The sequence below is a fragment of the Brassica napus genome, unplaced genomic scaffold (genome assembly GCF_020379485.1).
Source record: "Brassica napus cultivar Da-Ae unplaced genomic scaffold, Da-Ae ScsIHWf_2079;HRSCAF=2730, whole genome shotgun sequence".
NCBI classification, from domain to species: Eukaryota; Viridiplantae; Streptophyta; class Magnoliopsida; order Brassicales; family Brassicaceae; genus Brassica; species Brassica napus.
This window is the reverse complement of record NW_026015492.1, coordinates 1-22,413: the sequence shown is the minus strand read 5'-3', so window position 1 is coordinate 22,413 and position 22,413 is coordinate 1. Positions and strand designations below refer to the sequence as shown.

General features: G+C 29.5%; 3 pseudogenes; 2 read left to right on the top strand and 1 right to left on the bottom strand.

The window, feature by feature from the left end:
* The first annotated feature begins 1,089 nt into the window (after positions 1-1,089).
* LOC125599980 lies at positions 1,090-3,274 on the top strand (annotated as a pseudogene).
* A 2,770-nt stretch (positions 3,275-6,044) lies between these two features.
* On the top strand, positions 6,045-8,552 carry LOC125599985 (annotated as a pseudogene).
* A 164-nt stretch (positions 8,553-8,716) lies between these two features.
* LOC125599981 lies at positions 8,717-11,086 on the bottom strand (annotated as a pseudogene).
* Positions 11,087-22,413: the final 11,327 nt, after the last annotated feature.

Below are 22,413 nucleotides of genomic sequence, written 5' to 3'. Positions count from 1 at the left end.
AGATTTTTTTGGTTTTGGCGGGAAAACGAAATTTTTCGGTTTTGGCGGGAAAACGAGATTTTCGGTTTTAGCGGAAAACACGTTTTTTTGTTTTGGCGGAAAAAATACGTTTTTGCAATTTTGGCGGGGAAAATGTGTTTTGTATTTTGGCGGAAAAATGTGTTTTGTTGTGTGTTAGCGTGAAAACATGTTTTTTTTGTGATTTTGGCATGAAAACACATTTTTCGGTTTTCGCGGGGAAAAACACGTTTTTGCAATTTTGACTAGAAATTTCATTTTTGGAGTTTTGGCGTGAAAAATAGTTTTTAGGTTTTCGCGGGAAAACGTGTTTTTTGTAGTTTTGTTAGTTTTCGTATGTAACAAAAATGATATTATTTTTAGGTTTGTAATTTATGAATTACATTAGGGGCATAATAGACCTTATACTATTTTGAATGAACCATCTATTTTGAATGAATTACATTAGGGGCATAATAGACATTATACTATTTTGAATGAATTACATTAGGGGCATAATATACATTATACTATTTTGGATGAAGATGAGAGTTTTGTTTGTTTAGGTACTAAAAGTGCAATTCATTCAGACGGATCATAGATGACTTTTGGAAATTTAGGTTTAATTCTAAAGTCCATTCAGCTGAACCAATCTAGATCATTTGAATGGACTTTAGAATTAAACCTAAATTTCCAAAAGTCATCTATGATCCGTCTGAATGAATTGCACTTTTAGTACCTAAACAAACAAAACTCTCATCTTCATCCAAATGACTCATCCAGGTAAGAACAAACGGGCCCTTATTGCTTTCTCTAATGCCATGCAAGGCTCTTTCCCACGCGTTATTCCTTGCTCAGATGTATGTTTCAATGTCTTTCTCTTGCTTCGTACGGCTCATCGTCATCCACCGACTCTTTTTAAAGAAATAAATTGCACGTCGGCATCTCAATCTAAAACCATTCAATACTCTGTTAATTACTTTGTGTCGTCACGCTTAATTAAATGGAAAACATTAGTTACCTACCTAACTTTTCTAGTGGTTAATATTGTTATAGCAAGTATTAATGTGAGTTCGGTACATTTTAAGTCTAAACCAAAATAAATTAGTTAATAATCGGTTTACATTCCGGTTATTAAGCTCTCTCTTATTGTAATTTGCGTCTACAAGGGCAAAAGGTGTGCTTACTTTTTGCTTCTTCCGCATTAACTCAATCAGATTGTTTAAGAATCCAATCCAACAAAGTCACTTCGGAATCAATTCTCGATTCTAGCTTCAAGGGTTTTCCCGTCGCGAGGATTTTGATACGGTAAGTGTACAATTTGAGACCTTTCTGATCATTTTATGGTTCTGAGACGATCCATCTGATTCTGTTACATGTGGTCGTATCTCTCACCGTTGTAGTCACCATATTGTTTTATGATTACTTGTCTTCTGGTGTTTGATTTGTTTTCTATCGAAAGCTTCCATCTTTGATACTGCTTCCTCTTTTCTTATTACAGCTGTGGCTAGGACAGAGTAAGAACACACCGAGATCGGTCTTGATTCCTTCAACACGGAGGTTTGAATCTTCTTGATTCTGCAACTGATCATATGAGAGAGAGTCTTGTAATAAAAGTTCATTTTTTTTTGTAGCATCTGGAGATTATTAGCAAACAATGTCTGATCTCAAGGAGCGTTTGCTTCCTCCGAGACCCGCTTCAGCTATAAACCTCAGAGGAGAAGCAGCAGCGTCTCGCCCTTCTGCCTCAGGGAGACAGCCTCTCCTCGGGGTTGACGTTTCAGGTCTCAAGAAACGTGGACAAGGTCTCAAGTCCTGGATCCGTGTTGATACTTTCGCAAACACACAGGTCATTGAGGTTGATAAGTTCTCAATGATGCGTAGATGCGACTTGCCTGCACGTGACTTGCGCCTGCTTGATCCTTTGTTCGTGTATCCCTCTACTATCCTGGGGCGTGAGAGAGCTATTGTTGTTAACTTGGAGCAGATCCGTTGTATTATCACTGCGGATGAAGTTGTTGTTGAACTCTCTGGATAACTATGTGCTTCGGTATGTGGTTGAGCTCCAGCAGAGGCTTAAGGCAAGTGCTGTTGGTGAGGTTGGAATCAGGACAGCAATGAACTCATCAGGAGGAGGAACAATGTGTTCCAAAACTCGTCTCCTGATTATTTGCCTTTTGAGTTTAGGGCTCTTGAGATTGCTCTGGAAGCTGCTTGTACCTTCCTTGATGCTCAGGCTTCAGAGTTGGAGATTGAGGCGTACCCGTTATTAGATGAGCTTACCTCAAAGATCAGTACTTTGAACTTGGAGCGTGTGCGTAGACTGAAGAGCAGACTTGTTGCGTTGACGAGGAGAGTTCAGAAGGTGAGGGATGAGATTGAGCAGTTGATGGACGATGATGGGGATATGGCTGAGATGTATTTAACGGGAGAAGAAGAGAATGGAAGGCTCTTTGAACGGTGGTGATCACCACTCTTTACTTGGATACAGATCAAACGATGGTCTCTCTCTCTCTGCGCCAGTTTCTCCTGTTTCTTCTCCTCCTGATTCTTCAAGGAGACTTGAGAAAAGCTTGAGCATTGCGAGGAGCAGGCATGACAGTGCAAGAAGCTCAGAAAGCGCAACAGAGAATATAGAAGAGCTGGAGATGTTGCTGGAAGCTTACTTTGTTGTCATTGACAGCACTCTCAACAAGCTAACCTCGGTAAACATAAAAACACCACTCCTTTGTGTTTAATAGCAGTTAAAAAAAAAACTGGTTTAATCCTCTGCATTTCTCTTTTACAACTCAGTTAAAGGAGTACATTGATGATACTGAAGATTTCATCAACATTCAATTGGTATACCCTTTAAAAATCTTGATCATATATTTACCTTTTGTTTTGCCTAAGAGTCTATGGTATTTGCAGGATAACGTGAGGAATCAGCTGATCCAGTTTGAGCTGCTGCTAACTACTGCAACGTTTGTGGTGGCCATCTTTGGGGTAGTAGCAGGGATCTTTGGGATGAATTTTGAGATAGATTTCTTTGAGAAGCCTGGTGCTTTCAAATGGGTATTGACCATTACTGGAGTCTGTGGCCTTCTTGTATTTTTGGCATTCCTGTGGTTCTACAAACGTAGAAGGCTCATGCCTCTGTGAGGACATATAACTGCCCTAGACAAGTAGGAGATTTCTATTTTACCGTTTAATGTTGCTTTTATTCATCATCTGTGACCTTCACAAGATGGAAACAGTGTTCTAGATGAGAATGAAGCTTTAACTTTGAGGCATTATCTATGAGAAATCTTCAATTTATTTTGATACAGAAACTTATGAGTACGTATCTGAACAAAAACCAAACTGGCTCAGACATTACGGAGTTAAGTTCCTATGGACTACTTGTCAGAGGATGAAGAGAGACGTGCTTTACGAGCTTTATCAGCCTTCTCCATGTAATCTTGGTGAGACCGATGATTTGATCCTAAAAATAAACCAGGATTTAACAAAGAGTTAAGATCAAGGAACAAACCATACCATACATAAGAAACGACTAGATTTTGACCCGCGCAGGCGCGCGGGTGTATATTTTGAAAAAATGTTGATATTTGTTTTTCATGTAATTATTATGATTTGGAAAAATGAATCCGAAGAACATAACCGATACCGATCCAAAGATATAGTACCAAACCCAAACATAAATTGATTAAATATTCTAATTATTCAAAATTTGTTATTTAGAGAAACGAATCTGATCCGAACCGAAGTATTGGGTATCCGAATTTATCTAAAAATAGATTTATATACTTATATATATTAATTATTTTTAGATTTAACGTATAAAAAACATCAAAAATGATACTTTTAAATTGGTTTAAATACTTGAAAATATATATAGATAGTCAAAAGTAAATATCTGAAATAGTTAAAGTATACTCAAATCACCAAAAATACTTAAAATAATTATTGATTTCGTATCAATTTTAAATCAAGCCAATTGATATGTTAAGCTTAAGTATTATGACATATGTTATTCAAATTTATACGTAATATATTATTTTATTTATATATTTTGAGAAATTTAAAATATATATATGATTTAAGACTTTAAAATAATTTAAATTAGTTATCCAAACCCAAACCAAACCCGCAAAGATCCAAATCGAACTCAAACCAAAATTTAGAAACATTCTAATAAGGCTGAAATCTTTTACCCCGAAAACCCAAAATACAAACCGATCAGAACTAAACCCGTATGGGTATCCAAAAGCCCATCCCTAGTATTTATTATATATCGTATTTTATCATCATATAATTAATCGTATTTTATATGTACCATCATATAAGTAATCATATAATTAATAGTATTTTATACATACCATCATATAAATAATTACATATATTATATTTTTAAAACTTAATATGAAATATGAAAACCATAATTTGAGTTGGTATTTCAAATTGGGCTTTGTATTATATTTTCTTATATATATTGACAATATTTTTTTATAATGGTTATTGAAAAATAGTTTAGTAAAAATTCATTTTTGAATATATGTATATTTTTGAATCAATTTTTGATATAAATCAAATTTGAATTATTATTTTGATTTGAAATATGTATATAAAGTTTAAATTTTGTTTTATGGTTAGTTTAGAAAAAAAATTTTAGGGAATTAGATTGACCCATTTTGGTATATTTTAAAAGTGGCCTAGATAACTTTCAATTTTAAAAAAAAACATAAGCCCATTACTTTTTTCTTAATACTACTATCTTTGTTTTCAAACAAAAATATTTTTTTTTAAAAGACTGCAATCCATGTTTCCAAACACTCCAAATTTTTAAAAGTCCTATTCAAGTCTCCAAACACTCAATTTTGTACTTGAGTTTTAATAAGATAGACTAGATTTGGACCCGCACAACTGTGCGGGTATTAATTTTCATGTTTATTATATATATTATATTACATAATTATAGAATATATTTTTAAAGTTACTTATATATTTAAATGTTTATATATAACTATCTTAAATATAACAATTTGATAGTTTTCATGCTGTAAGTTAATTGATTATTTCAAATCATCACATATATTTGGTATTTTTTATTATATATATTTAAAATTATTTTTTATTCAATTATTATGATCCTGATCCGTAATTCAAAGCGCTAGATTTCCTTATCAGTATTTTTTTATGTTTATTCATTTAAAATAATAACTATATATATATAAAAGTTTAAGATAAGTTAATTTTATACATGAATTATCTATTTACTAATGTTAACCCGTTCTACCAACATATTATATTTCTAGCATAAATTTTTAATGTTTGTCAAAATAAAATATATTAATTTATCAATTTAAAATAATTTTATCATATTTAGTTAAATACAATTTTTTATTTAAAATGATAGATATAACTATAAAATAGTAAAATTTGATATAATGTTTTTTCATTTATAAAAGATAACTGATTATTTGTATAATAAATTTAATATATAATAAAAAAATATATATTAATGTATAATAACATTAATTTTATTACTAATTACAAAATTAGAAAAAATTTATATACAATTTTTGATATATTTATATTTATTTTATTTATACTATATATAAATCTAATGGATCATCTATTGTTTAAATTTAATTATTGATAGCCCAATAAAAATTCTTGTATGCCCAAAATTTAAATGATAAAATTAGATATTAAATGTAACATGACTTTCTAGGAATAGGTCCATTAAGTCCATTTTAAAAAAAAAATCACACATGAATCAAGATTGTGACTTCTCTTTTAATATATAAGATATTTATTTTATTTATACTATATATAAATCTAATGGATCATCTATTGTTTAAATTTAATTATTGATAGCCCAATAAAAATTTCTTGTATGCCCAAAATTTAAATGATAAAATTAGATATTAAATGTAACATTACTTTCTAGGAATAGGTCCATTAAGTCCATTTAAAAAAAATCACACATGAATCAAGATTGTGACTTCTCTTTTAATATATAAGATGTATTGTATCATGCCGGAACATACGTGACCTCATCAGTTTTCATACGTCGGCGTTTCAGGAGTCAGGACCATCTTAAATGGGCTTTTATTTATTTAAGCCCATTAACAAAACCTTTTTATTTACTTAAGCCCATTAACATACGAGACCCCATCAGTTTTCATAATTTCATCTCCTCGTCTCACAAAAGACGCAGTCAAAACCATTCCGAAACCTCTCCTCTCACTCCTTCACTCCCCGATGAGCTGTGCTGCGATTGCTAGGAAACTAACGCGTACAACACAGCTGTGGATTGTTCAACGTCAGTATCTTTCACGTGCAGTGTCGAGATCATTTGCCAGCTCATCGTTCCACATGTTTCCTTCTCCTCAGCATTTCATCGAACAGGTCTTGTGCATTCTCAAATCTCAAGCCGTGTCCCTTATTTTTTCTATTCCAATGGCTTCTCCACCAAAACCATCTTCGAAGAATCTGATATCAACAAAGAAGTGGCTCCTTTGGAGAAGGGTCTGATTGATTTAGTCAGACAGGTCTCTGAGCTAGAGTCGGAGGCGGATGCCATGGCTTCTCTTGAGGAGTCAACCTTTGATCTAAATAATGATTCTTTGTACTCTTTAATCTGGGGATTAAGAGAGGAATGGAGGCTTGCCTTTCTAGCGTTTAAATGGGGAGAGAGACGAGGCTGCGATGATCAGAAAGCTTGTGACTTGATGATATGGGTGTTGGGTAATCATCAAAAGTTCAACATAGCTTGGTGTTTGATCCGTGACATGTTTCATGTCTCAAGGATACTAGAAAGGCCATGTTTCTCATGATGGACAGGTTTGAGTGTCTTTGTTTAATTTTTAAAGATCGATGTTCAAGAAATCGTTAGCAGTAGTAGTTTTCGTCTGACGAGCAATATTTAGAACATTGGTTGTGATATTGAATTGGTGTTGATGTAGGTATGCTGCTGCTAATGATACAAGCCAAGCTATTCGGACATTCGATATCATGGATAAATTTAAGCACGTTCCTGATGATGAAGCATTTCAAGGATTGTTACACGCCTTGTGTAGACATGGGCACATTGAAAAAGCTGAAGAATTCATGCTCGCAAGCAAAAAGCTCTTTCCTTTGGACGTTGAAGGATTCAACGTGATTCTTAATGGTTGGTGTAACGTTTGGACTGATGTGACTGAAGCCAAGAGGATTTGGCGAGAGATGGGGAATTACTGTATCACGCCTAACGAGGACTCTTACAGTCACATGATCTCTTGCTTTCTAAAGCTGGCAACTTTTTGATTCTCTTAGGCTCTGTGATGAGATGAGGAAACGAGGGTTTGCTCCCGGGGTTGATGTTATAATTCTTTGGTTTATGTGTTGACTTGCGAGAATTGCTTTGGTGAAGCTGTGAAGCTTGTGGAGAAGATGAAGGAGGAAGGTTTAAAGCCAGATTCAGTCACTTACAATGCGATGATACGGCCTCTTTGTGAGCAGGGAAAAGTTGAAGAAGCGAGGGATGTATTGGCGACCATGATAAGTGAGAAGCTAAGTCCAACTGTTGATACGTTTCATGCGTTCCTTGAAGGTGTGAATTTCGATCAAACTTTAGAGGTTTTAGAACAAATGAAGGTTTCTTGTTTAGGTCCTAAAGAAGACACCTTTCTCCTCATTCTTGGAAGATTTTAAGAAGAAGCAACCGGAGAATGCTTTGAAGATCTGGGCAGAGATGGGTCGTTTTGAGGTAGCTGCTAATGGTGCTCTTTACTTGGCCACAGTACAAGGGCTTTTGGCATGTGGATGGCTCGAGAAGGCCAGAGAGATGTATTTAGATATGGAAGCAAAAGGATTCCCTGGTAGTCCTAAGCTCCAGAAACTTCTCAAGGAACAGAAGGTGAAGGGGGTTAGAAAAAGCAAGAGGAAAGATCTTCAAAAAGTTGGTTCTCGAGGAGGCTATAGCGGTCAACGATCAGTATACAAAAATGTATCTGATAGGGGTAAGACTTGAGATCAAACGATCACTCAAGTAAAGTTGAGTCTCAGACCTCGTGGTCTCAACTCCGCAGAATGTGATGCATGCAATGTGTTCCTAGCTCGTCTGTTCCATTTGGTTTGTATGCAGTTTTCCAGGTAATTTATTCTTCCAATTACCTTATTGGTGATCATACCTTTGCTTAGCCTAATAATATCAATCAAACTGCAGGGCTAAACATTTGCAACCATGCTAATTCAGAACCGGATTACATGAAGATGTTATTAACAATTCTTATTCTTGACTGTTCTTGGCACACACGTCCACACATCCTCCAAGTTCAAGTAGAGTAAATTTAAGTTCAACGTGTTGTGATATGAACCAGCAACTCAGCAGGCAGATGCTGAGCTCACTTTGTTTCAAAAGCAAGATTTTTAGGACTCTCCTTGTCCAGCTTGTCTTTTTCTGTGTTCTTTTGTCCTTAGTTTTGTTTATAACTCATCTGTCTCATTTAGTTACTCATGAACCGTGATGATTGTGATATGGCCTTGGATTCTTTTTGAGTGTTGCAATTGTCATGCCACATTTCAAGCTACCATCATTTTCCTCCATCAAAAAAAAGTTATGGGCCCTTGCTTTATGACTTGTTTACTTTTGCAGCTGGCAAGCTTCTAAAGATCTAATTGCTTAGTTGCTTTTTTAAATTGCCTTACTTGGTTATCATTGAGAGCATGCACTTTGGGTTTTGAGGCATTTCAATACTGCAATTGAGAAATCTCTCAAAAACAAAACTGCACTTAAACTATAATTTGATATACATTCTTCTGCATTTTGATTGAGTTGGCATCTCAGTCATAGATTACAAAACATCACAACATAATATAATTTGCAAAAGTTAAATTTAACAATTTCAGAAAGAAAACACCAACAAAAAAATCAGACCAAACTTCGAACTACTACTCTGCAATGCTCAGTTTCTAACTTCTCCGCTTTGATCTACTGCCATAATTTTTGCAGGAGGCGATGGAGAAACTCAAAAGCAGTCGCTGAAATCTCCATTTCACCTCTCAGTATCCTCACAACTTCACTAATATCAGGCCTTAGCTCAGGCGCTTTCTGTAGACAAGCCAAAGCCAAGTTAATGCACAGTCCCGCTTCTTCCTTGCTATACACATCCTTCAACCTCTCGTCCACCAGCTCAAGAACGTTCCCTGACTGAGCCAGCTGCCTACACCAGCTCACCAAATTGGCTTTCTCAAGCTTCATCGGCGACGCAAGGACGTGCAAAGGCCTCCTACCTGAGATGATCACTAGGATCAGTACTCCAAAGCTGTAGATATCGCCTTTCTCCATCAAGTAACAGCAGCCTCCTCCGTACTCTGGTGCTATGTAGCACAGTGTCCCTCTCATGCTAGTAGTGCTGCTTAACTCGCGGCTGAACAAGTCCCCACTCCACATCTCACTCCCTATTGATTTGTTCTTCTTCTTGCTGCTGCTGCTGCTTTTCCTTCTCCATCCTCTTCTGAAGCTGAACTCTCCTGCTGCTTCTCCTTCTCTGTCTTCAACGCGGTTTTCGCCTTTACCATGGAAACAGTAACGAAAATGTGGGACTCTTTTAAACGGTTCTTGAACTTGATTCTCAATACTCTAATCTTCTTTTTGTCTTGATGTTCTTCCTCTTTCCACCATTCCTCCATGTTCCTATGCTTCTTCTTCTTCTTCTTCTTTCTAGATTTCTTCTTCTCGCTGGTCTCTTCCTTTGCAAACTTCTCTTCTAGAGTGTCAAACCTAGCTTCATTCAAACCAGACTCTACTTTATCTACTGTCCTAGTTGAAACTCCAGCTCAGGAGTGCTACTGCTAACGGTGATCTTCTTCCCATCATCATCCCAATCCGGATTCTCAGTGTGAATCTGACTCCCTATCCACTCCCTAACGTAATCTTTACTACACAACTCCCCACTCCCTTCTTGCTTCCACCACCAATTTCTCCCCACTGTTTCCCCAAATCAAGAACCGAGTTAGGACTCACACTCATCTCCTTACTCTGCTCAAACTCATTCCTCCTCAACCTCTTTCCCTTTCCCCTCACCTTCTTCCATAGCCAAACTCATCGAGTTCAAATGCATTCCCTTGATGTTACGGCTCGTCCTACTATTCTTAGAAGACGAAGAAGCTTGTAACGCAAGAGAGAAATCAACCTCATGATGATGCGTTGGAGTGCCAACGCCCGTCTGAGGAGTGCTCTCAGAAAGCTCTTGACTGAACAGATCAACCCCACCATAACCTCCTCCTCCTCCACTTTCACTCTAGACAAACCAAAGTCAGAGATCTTCGCCCTAAACTCAGAATCAAGAAGAACATTACTCGGCTTGATATCTCCGTGAATCACCGGCGGGTCACACCCAAAATGCATAAAGTCGAGAGCTTTGGCTACATCAAGAATGATACCAAACCTCCTCTCCCAGCTCAAGCACGAGCCTTCTTCGTTGAAAAGAAGCTCTTGGAGACTCTTGTTGGGCATATACTCGTAGACCAAGAACCTGTGGTGATCCTTCTCAACGCAGTACCCCAAAAGCGTCACGAGAAAAGACGATTTTAGCCCCCCGAGGATCTGCAGCTCGTTCTGGAACTCGGTCTCGGACTGGAGAGAGAGGCTGTCGAGTCTCTTGACCGCGAAGAGCTTCCCGTCTCTCGTAATGCCTCTGAAGACGGTCCCCGAGCCGCCTTTGCCGATCACGTTGGACTCGTCGAAGTCGTTGGTCGCGAGCTTGAGCTCTTTGTAGGAGAAAAGCTGGAGCTTTGATGGAGGAGAGGAGGCGACGTCGAAGAAAGGGATGGTTCTTGAGCGGTTGAGGAGGGATGTCCAGAGGTGGTAGATGAAGTAGATGATTGCGAGGAAGATGAGGAGAGATGATGAGACTGTGAGGATTAGGAAGAGAGCTCCTGTTCTGTTGTTGTTGAATGGCTTTGGTTGGATTGGGTTTTGTCTTGAAGGCATGTCTCTCTCTCTCTCTCTCTCTCTCTCTGTTTCTTGCAATTGAAAGATGGAATCGTTTCTGAACATTCGGTATATCTCTGAATCTAGTCGTTGAACATGTCTACTGATTGTTTTATTACTTTCTTTTTTATATAGTTTACTTTTTTAAAATAAAATCGTATAAATGAGAGAATCGATGTTCAAACTGCGTAATAATTACTTTAGGAAAAAAAAGGGTTAAACAATAGTGGAAGGATTTGACAAAAAATATAAGAAGACAGAAAAAGTTGTAATTTAAAAAAAAAAAGTTAGGAAATGATAATGTTGTTTTAAATGATGATGTTACTTGCTTTTGGGGTAGTGGATCATATAGTGATGTTTAAGATTGGACTTTAATTTGTTAATTTTGTATTCTTTTGTCCTAGTCATTTACTTTGTTAGATTATACTAGGGATTAACCGGGGGGATTTTTACTTTTTTTTTAATTAAGTTGTTAAATTATTTATATTTAGGCTATGAAATATATTTATATAAATGTTAAGAATGCATGCCATACTTTAAATTTATTTTTAAATTTTAACACGTTAAATTAACATATTTTTTACTATTTAAATAATTTTTTGTAAATTTGTTGGCTATCTAGTTATCATATTTAGCAAAACTATCTGTTGAGTGTTGAAATAAATGTTTTAGATATTTAATTAAACTCCAGAGTATTTTCGGATCGACCACATGCTCAACAATCGATCGATCCGTAAAAAGATGTTTGATTCCTTGGCCAGGTAAGTATAATTTAGCAAAAATATCTTTGATTTTCAAATATTAAGTATAACTATTCTTTGAATATTTTTTTTGAATTGTATTTTTTGATTAAAATATTGTATTATAATGTTTATGTAAAAATGTGATGTTTGAATTGTGATGTTCGTATACTTAACCTAGATGATATTGATGTTTAACATTATTGTTTTCTGGAAATAGAAAATAATGATATATCAAAACGTATCTAATACTTGTTAAATGATAGTATAATGTAAATTACATCCATTATTTGAAAATAACCATTGTTGTTTTTATTTATTTATTTTAATCAGAAATTATTTTTATTTAAAAACATTATTCATATATAATATAATAGTTTAAGTTTGGAAGATTAATCTATATATATAAATTATGTATATTTTTAAAAAAAAATTAAGATATTATATATAGAGTAACTGGATAAAAGCTGAATTTCTTATCTTGAAAATCAAATATTTATATTTTTGTCTTCGTGTTATACTTACCAATCCATCATTGATATTTATAACTCAGTATGTTTAAAAAAAAACTTAGTTTTAAGTAATGAACGAATTTAATAAATTAAATTCATCACCTATAATGTTCTGTAAACTATATTTGAAAACTCTCTAAAATTATATTTTAAGCATAATATTACTATTATTTAATTTAAGTTATTTTAAGCATAATATATGTTAAACCAACTTAAATTATATTTACAATAGGATCATCCTAAACCGGTTAATAAACCAAAAATAATACTAAACCAACATGAACCAATACTTGACGCGGGAAGAAAGAAAGTGTTTCGGGATAAACGATAAACGCTGAATGGTTTTAACTGTAATGGTTTGATCATGAAAGAGTTAGTATGAATATTAACAATAAAATTATGGATTAGATTAATTTAAATTTGTAAGAATACTTTTGTGTCTATGAAAAGCAATTCAATTCCCATTAATAAGTTTGGCTTTTGGAAGTTGCGGGTTTTCCAACAATGAATCCACCTAACAAAAAGTTCGTTGTTATAAAAAATCTCCTTCAAGGTCATTAAAGTTTTTGGGACGGCAAGAATTGATGGTGGAACCATTTTTTGCTCGAGTGCTTTGAAGTTTTCCTTGATTGTGTGAGGTTGATGTTGATGGGATAATCAGTTTTATAGGAACTTTCTTGATGTAAAACTATACATTTTTTTTGTTTAATGTAGTATTTTCATTTTTATATAATTTACTACCATTTTAAGATAGATGTACATTTTAAGATAGATGTTTAAATCTTAATGTACTTTTTTCATTTTTTAAAATGTTTATTTCCATTTCTTATATTTTTACTTACGTAATATCTATATTTTATATTTTAAAATAGATATTTAAATCTTAATGTACTTTTTCCATTTTTTTTAATTGTGTATTTACTTATATTATATATTTTACATTTTAAGATAGATGTTTAATGTTTCATGAACTTTATCCATTTCTAAAAAATTGTGTATTTACTTATTATTATATATATAATTCATATATTATATATTACATTATTTACTTATTATTTATTTTCTGTATATGTATTTATTTCTGTACTTTTATTTACTTAATATCTCTATTTTACATTTTAAGATAGATGTTTAAATGTTAATTTACGTTTTCCATTTTTTTTTAAATTTTATTTCTATTTGTTATACTTTCTATTTACGTAATATCTTTATTTTAAATTTAAGATATATTTTTAAATCTTAATGTAATTTTCCATTTTTAAATTGGGTATTTACCTATATTATATATTTACTTATTAATTATTTTTATTTATATTGTGTATTTCTATTTCTTCCACTTTCTATTTACTAATAATTTTATATTTTAAGATAGATTTACATTTTAAGATAGATGTTTAAATACTAATGTACTTTTCCATTTTTTTAAATTGTGTATTTCCTTTTATGATACTTTCTATTTGCGTAATATCCATATTTACATTTTAAGATAGATGTTTAAATCTTAATATATTTTTTCCATTGTTTTTAAGTTGTGTATTTCTTTTCTTATACTTTCTATTTACTTAATATCTATATTTTACATTTTTAAGATAGGTGTTTAATATTTAATGTATTCTTTCCATTTTTTTAAAATTGTGCATTTACTTATTATTGTATATATAATTCGTATATTATATATTTATAATATATACTTATTATTTATTTTCTATATATTGAGTATTTCTCTTCTTATACTTTATATTTAGTTATATCTATATTTTATATTTTAAGATAGATTTAAGTTTTAATGTATTTTTCCATTTTTAATGTACAACGACAATGTTTATAGAAGAATTTGGACAAATAGTCAAATAGTTATATTTATGTTATTTTTTCTTTTTTTTATAAAATGGTAATGTTACATTATGGAGATAAACCGTTTTTTTTAGTGAAAAATAGTAATCTTACATATGTTAATGTAGATTTCCATTTTTTTATGTTGTATGTTTACATATTATTGTTATTTTTAAATGTAAAATGGTAATCTTACATATGTTTAGTGTAGTATTTCCATTTTTATGTTGTATGTTTACATATTATTTATCATTTTCAAAATTATATATTATTTTTTTACAAAATAGTAATGTTACATTATGGAGATAAGCCGTCTTTTTTTAGTGAAAAATTGTAATCTTACATATGGTTAATGTAGTTTTTCCATTTTTTATGTTGTATGTTTGCATATTATTTTTAAAATAAAAATGTAAAATGGTAATCTTACATATGTTTAATGTAGTATTTCTATTTTTATGTTGTATGTTTACATATATTTATTATTTCGAAATTATATATAATGTTTTTTGTTTTTTTATAAAACGGTAATGTTACATTATGGAGATAAGCCGTTTTTTTTAAGTGAAAAATGGTAATCTTACATATGTTTAATGTATTTTTCCATTTTTTATGTTGTATGTTTAGATATTATTTATAATTTTTGAAAATTAGTAAAACTATATTTATGCTACGTGTCATTTTTCGGAAGTAGTTTTTTTTTGCTGATGTGGACGCTCTATGGAGCCTCAAAAGGTCTCTTTTATTAGTATAGAGATAAGTGTTAATTTAATGTATTCTTTCCATTTTTTTAAAATTGTGCATTTACTTATTATTGTATATATAATTCGTATATTTATATTTATAAATATACTTATTATTTATTTTTCTATATATTGAGTATTTCTCTTCTTATACTTTATATTTAGTTAATATCTATATTTTATATTTTAAGATAGATGTTTAAGTTTTAATGTATTTTTCCATTTTTAATGTACAACGACAATGTTTAATAGAAGAATTTGGACAAATAGTCAAATAGTTATATTTATGTTTTTTTTTTTTATAAAATGGTAATGTTACATTATGGAGATAAACCGTTTTTTTTTTAGTGAAAAATAGTAATCTTACATATGTTTAATGTAGATTTCCATTTTTTATGTTGTATGTTTACATATTATTGTTATTTTTAAATGTAAAATGGTAATCTTACATATGTTTAGTGTAGTATTTCCATTTTTATGTTGTATGTTTACATATTATTTATCATTTTCAAAATTATATATAATGTTTTTTTACAAAATAGTAATGTTACATTATGAAGATAAGCTGTTTTTTTTAGTGAAAAATTGTAATCTACATATGGTTAATGTAGTTTTTCCATTTTTTATGTTGTATGTTTGCATATTATTTTTAAAAATAAAAATGTAAAATGGTAACCTTACATATGTTTAATGTAGTAGTATTTCTATTTTTTATGTTGTATGTTTACATATATTTATTATTTTCGAAATTTATATAATGTTTTTTTTTTTTTATAAAACGGTAATGTTACATTATGGAGATAAGCCGTTTTTTTTAAGTGAAAAATGGTAATCTTACATATGTTTAATGTAGTTTTCCATTTTTTATGTTGTATGTTAGATATTATTTATAATTTTTGAAAATTAGTAAAACTATATTTTATGCCACGTGTCATTTTTCGGAATTAGTTTTTTTTCTGATGTGGACGCTCTATGGAGCCTCAAAATGTCCTTTTATTAGTATAGATTTTTTATGTTGTATGTTTAGATATTATTTATAATTTTTGAAAATTAGTAAAACTATATTTTATGCCACGTGTCATTTTTGGAATTAGTTTTTTTTTGCTGATGTGGACGCTCTATGGAGCTTCAAAATGTCCCTTTTATTAGTATAGATTATGGAGATAAGCCGTTTTTTTAAGTGAAAATGGTAATCTTACATATGTTTAATGTAGTTTTCCATTTTTTATGTTGTATGTTTAGATATTATTTATTTTTGAAAATTAGTAAAACTATATTTTATGTCACGTGTCATTTTTCGGAATTAGTTTTTTTTTGCTGATGTGGACGCTCTATAGAGCCTCAAAAAGTCTCTTTTATTAGATGACTAGGGATTAACCCGGGCTACGCCCGGAATTTTTATTTTTTTTTCTAATTTAAGTGTTAAATTATTTATATTAGGTTATGATATATATTTATATAAATGTTAAGATGCATTCATAATTAAAATTATTTTTAAATTTTACACGGTAAAGTAACATTTTGTACTGTTTAAATATTTTTTTGTAATTTTTTGGCTATCTAGTTATCATATTAGCAAAACTATTTGTTGAGTATTTGAATAAATGTTTTAGATATTTAATTAAACTGCAGAGTATTTTCGGTTCGACCACATGCTCAACAATCTATCGATCCGTAAAAGATGGACGATCTCCTTGGCCAGGTAAGTAAAATTTTAGCAAAAATATCTTTGATTTTCAAATATTAAGTATATAACTATTCTTTGAATATTGTTTTTTTTAATTGTATTTTTTGATTAAATTATTGTATTATAATGTTTATGTAAATATTTTTTGTGATGTTTGAATTTGTGTTGTTCGTATACTTAACCTAGATGATATTGATGTTTAACAATTTATTGTTTTCTGGAAATAGAAAATAATGATATATCAAAAAGTATCTAATACTTGTTAAATGATAGTATAATGTAAATTACATCCATTATTTGAAAATAACCATTTGTTGTTTTTATTTTTTTTAAATCAGAAATTATTTTATTTAAAAACATTATTCATATATAATATATTAGTTTAAGTTTGAAGATTAATTTATATTATAAATTATGTATATTTAAAAAAAATTAAGATATTATATATTGAGTAACTGAATAAAGCTGAATTCTTATCTGAAAATCAAAATTTATATTTTTGTCTTATGTTGTACTCATATTTATAACTCAGTATATTTTTAAAAAACTTAGTTTAAGTAATAAACGAATTTAATAAATTAAATTCATCACCTATAATGTTTCGTAAACTATATTTGAAAACTCTCTAAAATTATATTTTAAGCATAATATTACTATTTATTTAATATAAGTTATTTTAAGCATAATATATGCTAAACCAACTTAAATTATATTTACAATAGGACCATCCTAAACTGGTTAATAAACCAAAAACAATACTAAACCAACATGAACCAATACCTGATTGGCGAGGAAGGAAGTGTCGGGATAGGAAACGTTTGAATGATTATTAACTGTAATGGTTTGATCATGAAAGAGTTAGTACGAATAAAATGTAAGAATACCTTTGAGTCTATGAAAAGCAATTCAATTCCCATGAATAAGTTTGGTTTTGAAAGTGCGGGTTTCCAACAATGAATCCACCTAACAAAAGTTCGTTGTTATAAAAATCTCTTTCAAGGTCATTAAAGGTTTTTGGGACGGCAAGAGTTGATGGTGGAACCATTTTTTGCTCGAGTGCTTTGAAGTTTTCTTATGATAGTGTGATGTTGATGTTGATGGAATAATGAGTTTTATAGGGACTTCTTGATGAAACTATACATTTTTATTTTTTTTGTTAAATGTGGTATTTCCATTTTTATATATTTACTACCATTTTAAGATAGATGTACATTTTAAGATCGATGTTTAAATCTTAATGTATTTTTCCATTTTTAAAATGTTTATTTCCACTTCTTATATTTTTATTTACGTAATATCTATATTTATATTTAAAATAGATATTTAAATCTTAATGTACTTTTTCCTTTTTTTTTTAAATTGTATTTACTTTATCATATATTTATATTTTAAGATAGATGTTAATGCTTAATGAACTTTTTCCATTTTTTTAAAAATGTGTATTTACTTATTTTATATATAATTCATATATTATATATTTATATTATTTACTTATTATTTATTTTCCTGTATATGTATTTCCATTTCTTGTACTTTTTATTTACTTAATATCTCTATTTATATTTTAATATAGATGTTTAAATCTTAATGTACATTTTCTCTTTTTTTTTTAAATTGTATATTCATTTGTTATACTTTCTATTTACGTAATATCTATATTTTAATTTTAAGATATATTTTTAAATCTTAATGTAATTTTCCATTTTTTAAATTGGGTATTTTCTTATAATATTATTTACTTATTATTTATTTTTCTTTATATTGTGTATTTCTATTTCTTATACTTTCTATTTACTAATAATTTTATAATTTAAGATAGATTTACATTTTAAGATAGATGTTTAATACTAATGTACTTTTTCCAATTTTTAATTGTGTATTTTCTTTTCTTATACTTTCTATTGCGTAATATCTATATTTTATATTTTAAGATAGATGTTTAAATCTAATATACTTTTCCATTGTTTTAAGTTGTGTATTTCTTTTTCTTATACTTTTTATTTACTTAATATCTATATTTACATTTTAAGATAGATGTTTAATATTTAATGTACTCTTTCCATTTTTTAAAAATTGTGCATGTACTTATTATTGTATATATAATTCGTATATTTATTTATTATATAATATTTACTTATTATTTATTTTATATATATTGAGTATTTCTCTTCTTATACTTTATATTTAGTTAATATCTATATTTTTATATTTAAGATAGATGTTTAAATCTTAATGTATTTTTACATTATTAATGTAAAACGACAATGTTTAATAGAAGAACTTGGACAAATAGTCAAAATAGTATATTTATGTTTTTTTTTCTTTTTTTATAAAATGGTAATGTTACATTATGGAGATAAGCCGTTTTTTTTAGTGAAAAATGGAAATCTTACATATATTTAATGTAGTTTTCCATTTTTTTATGTTGTATGTTTACATATTATTGTTATTCTTAAATATAAAATGGTAATCTTACATATGTTTAATGTAGTATTTCCATTTTTTTATGTATGTATGTTTACATATTATTTATTATTTCGAAATTATATATAATGTTTTTTTGCAAAATAGTATAATTTACATTATGGAGATAAACCGTCTTTGTTTTAGTGAAAAATGGTAATCTTACATATGTTTAATGTAGTTTTTCTATTTTTTGTTGTATGTTTACATTATATTTTTTTAATAAAAATGTAAAATGGTAATCTTACATATGTTTAATGTAGTATTTCCATTTTTTATGTTGTATGTTTACATATATTATTATTTTCGAAATTATATATAATGTTTTTTGTTTTTTTATATAAAATGGTAATGTTACATTATGGAGATAAGCCGTCTTTTTTTCAAGAAAAATGGTAATCTTACATATGTTTAATGTAGTTTTTCTATTTTTTATGCTGTATGTTACATATTATTTATAATTTGCGAAAATTAGTAATATTAAAGTGTAAAACTATATTTTATGCCACGTGTCATCTTTGGGAGAAGTTTTTTTTGCTGATGTGGACGCTCTATGGAGCCTCCAAAGGTCCCTTTTATTAGTAAGTACTCTTTCCATTTTTTAAAAATTGTGCATGTACTTATTTTTTAATATAATTCGTATATTTATATATTTATAATATTTACTTATTATTTATTTTTTATATATTGAGTATTTCTCTTCTTATACTTTATTTTAGTTAATATCTAGTTTTATATTTTAAGATAGATGTTTAAATCTTAATGTATTTTTACATTATTAATGTAAAACGGCAATGTTTAATAGAAGAATTGGACAAATAGTTTAAATAGTATATTTATGTTTTTTCTTTTTTTATAAAATGGTAATGTTACATTATGGAGATAAGCCTTTTTTTAGTGAAAAATGGAAATCTTACATAACTTAATGTAGTTTTTCCATTTTTTTTTCTGTGTATGTTTACATATTATTGTTATTCTTAAATATAAAATGGTAATCTTAAATATGTTTAATGTAGTATTTCATTTTTTTATGTTGTATGTTTACATATTTTATTATTTTCGAAATTATATTAATGTTTTTTTTGCAAAATAGTAATTTACATTATGGAGATAAATCGTCTTTTTTTTTAGTGAAAAATGGCAATCTTACTATGTTAATGTAGTTTTCTATTTTTATGTTGTATGTTTACTATTATTTTTTTTTAAATTTAAAAATGTAAAATGGTACTTACATATGTTTAATTTAATAGTAGTATTTCCTTTTTTATGTTGTATGTTTACATATAATTATTATTTTCGAAATTATATATAATGTTTTTTTGTTTTTTTATATAAAATGGTAATGTTAATTATGGAGATAAGCCGTCTTTTTTCAAGTGAAAAATGGTAATCTTACATATGTTTAATGTAGTTTTCTATTTTTTATGCTGTATGTTTACATATTATTTATAATTTGCGAAAAAGTATAGTAATATAAAGTGTAAAACTATATTTTATGCCAGTGTCATTTTTTGGGAGAAGAAGTTTTTTTGCTGATGTGGACGCTCTATGGAGGCCCAAAGGTCCCTTTATTAGTAGGATGTTTGTTTGAAAAGAGAATTTTAATTGAATTTTGGGATAACTAAGAGAAGAGAGATTAGTTAGTTTGTTAACGAGATTCAAGCAAAGAGAAAAAAAAAGTTGTTAACGAGTTGAGAGGCGAAGTGTTCAAGATCCGCATTGACTGCTTGGGAGCTATGCATATATTTATTGATTTTGTAATTTTTGCCCATATCTTTAAAAGAATGCATCCCACCCCCACTTTTGTAGTCTTGTCTCTACAATGCACATGAAAATATGCATAAGAGAGCAACATTGCTTTCATCACACTTGCCGTTGAGAGAGACATTGTAGCTGTTTGGCAAAATGTGCACGAATCTTAAAGATTGCAATGGATTTTTTTTTTTACTTCAGAGATATCAGTATGAAGTTTCACATTTTCTGAATGCAAATATGAAAAAATAGTAATATATGTATGGCAAGTGGCAACATTCTATTTTGAGCTATTTTAGTAGGGTTAGCAGGTTCTTAATATGGTTTAGAGTAAAGGTTTTTATTTTTAGGCTGTATCTTACTTGTGGATATCTAATTCCAGAAACTTCATGTATGTTAGTCCAATCAAATGGGTGTATTATATTCACATTAAAATGAATGTGAATGATAATAATATAATGTGGTAATATTTAATTTTGAATTAGTTTATGAATATGAGTTAGGTCTACTTCTACTAGAGAACAACTTATGTGTCATGACAAATATAATGTTAAGTTCGAAAACAAAAACTATATAGGATAGGATGTCCCATTCCTTTGTGTTATGATAAAGTCGTAAGTGGATGTTTGTCGGCCTACAGTGCCATGTGCACTCAGATTTTGAATTTTATTTCGTTATACAAGAAAAGAATAGTAACAAAGAGAGTGAGTCAGGTCATGTATAAAAAGAATCTCCACTGACTTTTTGTTTTGTTGCGCTCTTACAATGTTCAATTTTCATTGAACAATTGCTATCATCCATATTGTTTTCTTTTTAGATATTGGTGAAGGAGGCAGTAGACATGATTCAGTGCTCTTCGTAATTCGATTGAGTCTCTTTTGTCTTCCTGATCTTTAGCAGTTTAGCTTGTGACTTTTTGGTATTTGCTTGTTGTATATACATACTATAAAAGGATTTAGGTTACTATAAGAGAAACCTGTATATAAATTATTGTACTGTATGCAAACTAGTTTATTTCACTGGAAGATTAGATTGATGCTAAACCAATAATTACATGATTGATCTCAAAACCGGTGAGCCGTTATGACTCCCTGAGCCAAAAGGTCAGAAGGAGTGATTTGTTGGTTCAACTTCTGATTGCGTTCCACTGGCATCAAGATCTGCGGCTAACGGGCTTAAGGGTCATAAGATAAGAGTCTCTGAGAGTTCAAAACTTCAAATAGTATGTGAATCTGCAAAGCCACCAGAACCTGATTTTAGAGAGTAACTAGAATACAATCCGCGTTAAAACGCAGATATTTTTTTTATTGTTTCATTTACAAAATCAACAAAACAGATTTATTGTGTTTATTAATTTATTATTGATAAATGTTTTGTTAGCTGGAGTTATATTCTTTTGTTTTAAATTTGTTTAGTCACTTTTATCAATATCGATAACTTTGTATATAACTAATTTTTATTATATTTAATAGTTGACGCTATATATTGTATAATAATATTAATTTATATTTTCAACATTAATACATAACAGTTAGTTTTATACAAATGTTTTTCATAATATATTTATCAATATAAACCGGGTGGTATAACATAAACTAAGTGAGAATTCTAAAACAATACTACTTATCAGATAATATATATCTTGAAAATTATTTTTACTTATGTGTAATCAATTCAAATCTACTATCACGAAGAAAATAAATTATTTCCAAAATATAGTATGTCTTCG